At 39.5% G+C, this 9,461-nt stretch overlaps 1 non-coding gene across 1 annotated transcript; it reads left to right on the top strand.

Moving 5' to 3' along the window:
- The first annotated feature begins 2,129 nt into the window (after positions 1-2,129).
- On the top strand, positions 2,130-2,237 carry LOC111730087. The gene has a single exon (XR_002776552.1). It is a non-coding gene; the product is annotated as a U6 spliceosomal RNA (small nuclear RNA).
- The last annotated feature ends 7,224 nt before the right edge of the window (positions 2,238-9,461 follow it).

Genomic DNA, 9,461 nt, shown 5'->3' with positions numbered 1-9,461 from the left:
GGCAGATGTGTTATCAACAGCTCAGAAGCTGTTGACTTAGCACAGACCTAGCTCACAGTATCTGTTGTCTATGTGTTACTTATTACATATTTATAACATGTAATATATATTACATATTTACTTATTATTGTATTTCTAGAGAATTCTGTACTTTTCTAAAGAAATCACTTCCATTTGCAGTATCATATATAATGTTACTATAATTTTATAAAATCAAATCAGGTATTATTAACTTCAAATGACAACTCAAACAATTCATTTTTGTACCCTATTCATCCACCATCTTCACACATATCTCTTTGTCTCTTCTCAGTATTTCAGTCTATCCACCCATATTCCATTCACATGTTCTTCTGTCATCTTGTTTACCCTCTCCTTTATGTCTTATTCTGTTTTCCTTTCTACCTCATCTAATATTTAATGAGAAAAGGTAGGAAAGACCATTTCATTTCATTTCCAGCCAAAAGGATTCCTTGATATAGTTTTGTTTAAATTATCCCCCCAACAAGTCGCAGCCATCCTTTGCTACCAGTGCTTGGATATGCTAGTATGGTCAGTAGATTATGGGATGCTCTGAGATTCTGTAAGCAAGTTTAAGAGCCCAAGAAAGATCATCCACATATAAAGCATATCCTCTGCCTCAAGATCTAGTCTTTCAGCCATAAAGTTCCTAGAACTCATTAATCAGTCCAGAACACCATGACTCACATCAAGGAACTCAGGTATTGGAATTAGAATACCAATATGCAATTCTGCACATTACTTGAGGTGCTAAGGGAATCTGCTCCTGCTATCACAGTTCATTTACTCTTTCTCCAGAGAAGCTGGGTTAATATGAGAAAGTTGCTTGGAAACTACATTACCAGAGAAAAGGAAATCAATAGGTTTTAGAGCTAGTTTCTAAAGAGTTTTTAGCTTTGTGCCACCATAGCACCTACATGAATGCCTCATACATAGTAGATGCTCAATAAACACTTAGTGAATTGGCAAACCTCATGAGTCCCCTTTTTTCACAGTAGGAACTAAATTTGTCAAATGAACCATTTTCATGTTTGCCACTTTGGAGCCATCCCGTTCTTTGGGCAATGCTGAACAATGACAAATTTCTCCTTTTCCACATTTCTATAATGCCCCCTAAAGACATCTTGTCCCATTCTGCATTTATTTTTCCACTTGCAGGTTAGAGCCATGATCTACTTGCTCAATTCATTACACAGTAATACTCAAGTGTCTCTAGGACTACCTGACTAGTGGCATTATCTTGGTGAATTTGTCAATACAGAGTCTTGCAGGCTCAGATTGTTTATTGATCAGCACACTCCGATTAAATGAAGTTCTCAGGAGATAGAATGCAATGACCAAGTTCCTAAAGCTGATATATAAACTAGAATATCAGTTGATTAGTTTATGATAACTGTAACTGCCAAGAAGACTGAGTGATCATATCCTCTAGTTAATTCATTTAAGTTGCAAGATAACTTGGAAGAAAATAGGTATTCTTCAAACAATTTGAAGTTCTGCAGAGTCTCCCTATGGAAAGTAGAGGACCTTTTGGATCTAATTTATAGTTAGAGGAGTGGTTGAGACACAGAATTAGAGGGAGGATAAAAAGCATGGGGCATGAATGCATCGTGGGGATCACACATGACATCAAAATGCACACATGTTCATGTTCCATTCTTAATGGTGTGCATGAAACAAAGTCAAAAATTGGGAGAAAGCAATTAAATGTGAGGAAATATCCTTGTTATTAAGGGCTTTGAAGTTCTATTTGCAGGGTTACAGAAGAAAAAGCATGTTCGGTGTCTAATTCAAATGGAAATTCAAAAAATGAAAAACAAACACCAAGGCCTATAGAAGGTTCACCAATCTTAGTGAAACAGAAATGTATTTGAATATGCTAGTCTGGTCTGTAAATTTAAGAGCATTTAAGAGCCTGTATCACAGAGCCCTTCAATACAGGCTATCTAGAATACTTGAACCAAATGACCAAATTTGGAACCTGCCAAATGAAGGAAGTCAATCCTTTTTTCTGAATTTACAGCCTTCAGGCTCAATTTCATGGCTGTGGTATAGGAGATGATGGAATAAAGGAGTTGGTGAAAAATAGGATTTGAAACATGACATTGGTGTTCACTTTAGCAGCATGTATACTAAAATTAGACCAATACAGAGAAGATTAGCATGGGCCCTGTACAAGGGATGACATGTGAATTCATGAAGCATTTCATATTTTAGGGACTACATCAAACTAAAATTTTTTGTATAGCAAAAGAAACCATCGACAAAATGAAAAGACAACCTACTGAATGAGAGAAGATATTCACCAATGATACATCTGATAAGGGGTTAATGTCCAAAATTTATAAAGAACTTATACAACTCAATACCAAAAAAAAAATCCAATTAAAACGTGAGCAGAGGACTCAAATAGACATTTCTCCCAAGAGGATATACAGGTGGCCAACAGACATATGAAAAGATGGTCAAGGTCACTAATCATCAGAGAAATGCAAATAAAAACCACAGGAGATATCAAGTCACACCTGTCAGAATGGCTATCATCAATAAATCAACAAACAACAAATGTTGGCAAGGATGTGGAGAAAAGAGAATCCTTGTGTCCTCTTGGTGAGAATGCAAATTCGTGCAGCACTGTGGAAAACTGTATGGAGGTTCTTCAAAAAATTAAAAATAGAACTACCTTCTGGGTACTTATGTGAAGAAACTGAAAACACTAATTCAAAAAGATAACTGCACTCCTATGTACACGGCAGCATTATTTCCAATAGTCAAGACATGGAAGCAACCTAAGTGTCTATCGATAGATGATTGGATAAAGATGTTGTGGTACATATATTTCAGTAAACCCAGGAAAAAAGAAAAGAAGTTTTGATACTTATATATAATAGAATATTACTTGGCCATAAAAAAGAATGAAATCTTACCATTTGCAACAACTTGGATGGACCTAGAGGGTATTATGCTAAGTGAAATAAGTCAGACAGAGAAAGACAAATACTATATGATCTCATTTGTATGTGGAATCTAAAGAATAAAATAAACAAACAAAACAGAAACAGACTCATAGATACAGAGAAGAAACATGGGTGCCAGATGGAAGGGAGATTGAGGGGCTGGGTGAAAAGGTGAAGGGATTAAAAAGTATAAATTGGTATTTATGAAATAGTCATGGGGATATAAAGTACAGCATAAGGAATACAGTCAATAATATTATAATAGCTATGTATAGTGTCAGGTGGGTACTAGACTAATCGGGGGGGATTACTTATTAAATTATGTAAATGTCTAACCACTATGCTGTACAACTGAAACTGATATATAACAATCTTGAGTGTCAACTGTAATTGAAAAAGAAAAAAAAAGGGACTTTGGTTTGGTGAGCTTATGCTCTAGTATGTGAGCTCTAAATTATAGACTAATTTGGAAGCTCCATTAATGATTTGGTGAAAAGGTCCAGTTTATTTGACTATATCGATGATTTGACTGTATCAGTTTCGCTGAATGCTTTCCATGAGCTAGGTTATGATCTAAACTTTTTACATGAGTTGACTCATTTCTCCCAACAATCTATATCATCCTCATTTTAAGATGAGGATATTGGATTGCAACAGGAAGCTTGCTCAAGAGCACACAGTGGTAGGGCTGGGAAGCAAACTCAAGTGCTCTTGACTCTAAAGCTTGTGCTTTTTCAAAATATACTTTTTCTTTTTTGAAATAATCACAAACTTACAGGAAAGTTGGAAGCATGATACAAAGGACATTTCTCCCTGAATCGTTTGAGAGTAAGCTGACAACTTCAAGCTCTGTCTTCCCCAAATATCTTAGCTTGTATCTCTCAGAAACAAGGGCATTTTCCTACAATATCACAATATAGCCATCAAAATTACTAAGTGAACATTAACACATGATATTGCCTAATTCTCAGACCCCATTCAACTTTTGCCAGTGGTTCTAATGTCTTTCATAGCAAAAATATTCTGTTCAGAATCACACATTTCACTTAATCGTCATCTCCTTTTAGTCTCTGTCAGTCTGAAATTGTTCCTCAGTCTGTTCTAAACTTTCATGACCCTGAAACTTTTAAAGATCATTTTCCAGCTATTTTATAGAACATCCCTCAGTTTGAGTTGTTCATAATTAAATTCAGGTTATGCATCTTTGGCAGGAATACCACAGAACTGATGTTGCATTCTTCTCATTGTAACCTATCAGAAGGTGCTATGCACTGAATTGTGTCCCCCATCACAAATTCATATGTTGATGTCCTAAACCCCAATGTGACTGTATTTGGAAACAGGGCTTTTAGGAGGTAATTAGGGTTAAGTGGTATAACAGGGTGGGCCCCTAGTCTAACATGATTGCTGACCTTATAAGAAGAAAAGAGATCTTTCTCCATCTGCATTAAGAGGAAAGGATGTGTGGACAAAGTGGCCCGCTGCAAGCCAGAAAAGAGACCTCACCAGAAACTGAATTCTGATGGAAACTTATCTTGGACTTTCCAGCCTCCGGACTGTGAGAAAATTATTTACGGTTGATTAACTCATCCAGTCTATGGCATTTTGTTATGGCAGCCTGAGCAGAATAAGACAGGTGGTATATATTTCAATTTGTCCAAATAATAATGTTTCTTGGATCACTAAATTAAAGTGGTATCTGCCAGGCTTTTCCATTATTTTCCACTTCATAATCAATAAGTATTTTATGGGGAAGTACTCTGAAACTACATAAATATCTAGTTACTAATTAATCTCAATTTATTCATTTATTTCTTTACATCTTACAGAATCAAGTTTTCCTATTTCATTCAATGGCTTATAACTTGTTACTATAATCATATTGTTGCCCCTTCTTTGATCAGTGGGAGCTCATTCAAGCTGACCTTTGTGTTTTTCTTACTTGCCCCCATAGTCTTTCAGCATTTCCTTGCTATCTGGAACCACAAGATGTTCTATGCTTATCTTTTAATAACCCTGACACAGCCCAGCCATTTTGTCAAGAAGCCCTGGTTACTTGTAGTGGAAAATGGTATTTAGAAATCAATTTCTAGTTACTGAGTGTCCTCATTACTATTGGGGTGAACTAGTCCCAGGTAATCTCTGTAGACAGAGGTGGGATACAGATAAGATACGTATAAATACAGGCATAGACAGAGACGCTTATTTATTTCTATCAGAAAATTTAAAAGTCTAATAATATCAAGTATTGACATGTAAAAATATGTATTTATATAAAACACATATTTCTGACTTTCCACAATACACACACACAACAGGTTTTTTACAGTTATTTTTGTCCATGAGTTTTATTCCATTAGGGATGCAATCAATAAACAGTTTTAAAAAGTTTTCCTACACATTAGAAATAACCAGGTGGAATGAAGATCTTACTGACAAAAGAAACAAAAATAAAATAAATTCCTGGAAATTAATTTTAGAAATGTTCAGGACCTATAAAAACAAAACTATTAGACTTTACTAAAATTGTCCTAAGTTGATAAAAATATACATCTCCAATTTTTGTGTTGGGAGAAGAAAAGTGACTTTGGTTTGGTGACTTTAAGCTCTAGTATCTTTGTGATGTATCCCAAAGATAGTATTGATTTCTTTTTTTGGTCGTTGGGAGAGGAAGGGAGTAGAGACAAGAAGAGCAAAGACGTTAAATTAAAAGGGACACTCTTATTAAAGGAGATGCTTAGACCCCAACAACTGTGACAAGCACACGGCCAGCATTGTTTTTTTCATTGTTGTCGTTTCCACATTTGCAAAAACGGTGTGAGCCCAGCCGGGTTTGGTACAAGGACCCATCCAGTAATAAAAGAAAAAGTGCCTTGCAAACAGAACAGCAATAAACCAATAGGAAAAACTGACAAACGCCCAGATCCAGGACCCTAGTTCCCAAAGAGCATTATTGGTCCCAGTGGATTACGGAGAAAGAATTCTATTTACTCACTGGCAAGGTCTGCTGTCGACTACCAGATGGCGACGGCGGCCCTTTAATGTAAGAACGCGAGCCACTCTTTCGGCCTTAGCACTTGCGCGTGCGCCTGGCCTTTCTGTGGTCTGCGCTTGCCCCGCGGCCCCTTTCGGCCTACCGCGAATGGTGACGTGGTAGGTGAGCAGCGGTTATGAAGCAGTCTTTTACTGGCTAGAGGATCTAGCGATGCCTCTCCGTCCTTTACCGTGCCCTTCCCTCTGGCGACTCCAAGTGGCCATGGACCAGGACCTCCTTCCTCAGTCTAAGGAGGCGTGGAAACGTGGTGGCCCGGAGTGTCGGCCCAGTGGCTATTCGGAGCTCTACCCGTTCAGTTTACTGGTGACGAGTCCTTTGAACGGCTTTGAACCTCTTGAACTTGCAGTTTACGCTAGTAAAACAGTCGTTCACTGGGGCCTATTGCGTCCTTGTGAGCCCTTGTGCTGGGCGATGGGGACACGAAGACAACTCAGGCACTCCTCTTGCCCTCTGCTCCCAAACTGGTGGAGTAGATAAATCCACCAGAAACAAATTCTGGTGTTAGGTGGAATAAGATTAGGCTCCCTGAGACAGACTTACAGGCAGGGCTGAGGGGTTCAAAGCATTGGGAGGCCTCCAGAAGGTGGTGGTGGTGGTGTTACTGGTCCTCGTTGTAAAAGTAGAAATTCTCCAGTTTCAGGGAGGTGGTATCTAGAGGCGCCAGTCCCCAGGGAGAGCAGTAACTCAGTTACAGGGAGGTGATATCTCGAGGCGCCAGTCCCCAGGGAGAACAGTAACTCAGTTACAGGGAGGTGATATCTCCAGGTGCCAGCCCCAGGAGAAGCGCAACATTCCAAGATGAAGATGATAAAACTGTCTATTAGGCCCTGTTTGATCTGAGAGTCCCCCTGATACATTTATCTTTGTATGAAATGTTAACGGCTAACTTCTGCTTCTTGTAATCTGCTTATTCAAGGATGTAGTAGGAGGCTTTAGAAGCTGCCTCCTCTGGAAGCTCAGGGCTGATTTCCTCTAACCCTGCGTGGTAGAGAGTCAGTCGCCGGCGGCTAATAAAGGCTCATAATTAATCTCAATTGGCTGCGTGGGTCTTAGAATCATTCGCGCCATAACACTCGTCCCATGGATTTCTTGCCTTCTTCAGTATTGCACTCCTTGAGAACATAAAATTTTTCCTTATTTCTACATTTCTAATGCCTAGACTCAAGTGTGCCCTTCCTATTCTTGTTAAGAGGGGTAGACACTGGCAGCCCTTCGTATTCAGTGTCTACCTGAAAGAATGAACCAGGCTTTGAATCTTGGAAGGAAATGTTGAGTGGGCAAAGGCACTAGGGCTGGAAACCACAGAACCTGTTCCAGGACCTGGGACCAGTTCACCTGTGCTGGATTGTAGACTGTGTATAGGATAGTGGGCAATGAGGCTGGAGAGAGGGATTGAGCCTTGAATGCCAGGGAGAGCCTTGCAAGTTGGGACACGTTGGCTTATTTCAGAAGCAGTAGGAAGTCTTGAAGGCTTTTGAGCAGAGCAGTTATACAATTGGATTAGATTTGCAGAAAGTCAAGGCAGCCAGCTCTGTTCTGTAGGAAGACCAGGTGGACAGATGGAAGATTCTCATACCAACCCGGTCTAATGGTATGTCTCTAAAGAAGGGGTTCTCAACCATGGGCCATTTTGCCCCTTAAAGACCTTTGACAACGTGTGGAGTCAATTTTGTCAACACTGGGGGATGCTACTGACATCTAGTGGTGAAAACCAGGGATTCAGCTAAACATCCTGCAACGCACAGGATACAACTAGCGGCCCTCAGCAACAAAGACCTGTCCAGCCCAAAATGTCAATAGTGCCAAGGTTCAGAAATCCTGCCCTAGAGCGTCAGTAATGGAAATGGACTGAAGACCGCATCAAAAACATATTAGCCAGAGGCCACTCTTAGTCTCCTTTGGTATTTATAATGCTTAAGCGCTTGATACCCAGTTAACCAGGTCTCATGAACCCAGCCTTCGTATTTTTTCACCCATTCAATCATTTGCCAAATATTTATTTAGTGCCAAGCATTATTCCAGGTGCTGTGATTCAGCAATGAACAAATCAAATTCCATGCTATCCAAGAACCTTACATTTTTTTAGGGGATGACAGACATTAATCCTATAAATGTCAGAACAAAACTACTCTAACAGAAATTGTTAGCCAAAAAGAGTAATGAGAATGAAAGACTGAAGAAATTAAAGATTCTCAAATTGATTTGACCTGTATTCCAAGTTCTTTTACTCTAGTCACTATGCAAGTCATTTAACCTATGATAGCAGGTATGCATTGGGGCTATGAGGAAACACAGACTTAACTTGCAATTCTCAGTAAATCATAAAGTTGTGAAAAACTCCATAGATGCTGCTAGAATGGCAAGTGAATGGGCAATGCTCAAGCAGCTTCAGGAGCACAGCTTCCTCCAGGTGCCAGAGCAGGATGGCACCAAGTTCAAAACTTTCAGATTAACTCCCTTACCACAGGAAGTGGCGAAGTTACTTGTCCTCTTTTCCACAAGAAAAGAATTCTGTTTTTCTCTTTATCTCTACCTAGAACCAGGCCAAATGAGAGCAATGGGACTGCAAGAAGACTGGAGCTGATAATGGGGCAAGCGAGGATTCGCCTGTAATGAAGTGAGTACTGTGGTTCAAGATCCCAGAAGTCCTGGGCTGTTCTCAAACTGACTGGTAAGATAGCCCCCTCAAAGGAGAGGCATAGAAGAGGTGGCAAGAGGAAAGAAGAGTGAGGTAAGGAGGCTTGAGGGACTCAAATCTTATTTTTGGTTGTGAGCACCCATCTACCACCTTCGGCTGAGGAACCACAATAGGTATGTGAGAAGGTTGACAATCAGTAAATAGGCTTTGCCCTACTTCTCTGGGTTGTAGTGAGAATGTTTGATCCATTCTATGGGAAGTGGTTATGAATCCTTGGAAAACAGGAATAGTCAATTGAAAAATTATATGAATTAGTTGAAATGTTTCAGAGAGGGAAGGAGGTATAGAAACTATGTGTAGAACACCAGTAGTCAATTTACAGGGGAGAAAACCTACCTTTTAAAAACACATTCGAAGGGCTGAACCAAACCAGGCAGGTAATGCTGCATATCAGAGGAAAGTTATAGATTTGTGGCTGTTGGCATTTACTACAGTCTACTCCATGTTTATTTTCAAGTGGATAGTGCAGTGTCAGGCTGCGTTAGGCAATGAGAGGTAGACTCTAAGGTAACATATGGTAATGATGGGAAGCAGCTATCATATATGGTGTTAAGAAAATATAAGGAAAAAGTTATGTTTATCAGAACTTGGAAGCTTGGAAGGGAGGCTATGCAGAGCTGAGATTCAGATCTTGGAGGCTGGAGACAACTTGATGCTGCCTGATTGGAGCTAGTATTTCTCAGGGGTCCAGTGAGACTAGTTCTGGAAGATAAAGTGCCTACTTCTTTTA

Source organism: Pteropus vampyrus, unplaced genomic scaffold (genome assembly GCF_000151845.1).
Source record: "Pteropus vampyrus isolate Shadow unplaced genomic scaffold, Pvam_2.0 Scaffold300, whole genome shotgun sequence".
Classification (NCBI taxonomy): domain Eukaryota; kingdom Metazoa; phylum Chordata; class Mammalia; order Chiroptera; family Pteropodidae; genus Pteropus; species Pteropus vampyrus.
Note: the sequence above shows the minus strand (reverse complement) of the source record. Positions and strands in the feature narration are given on the sequence as shown.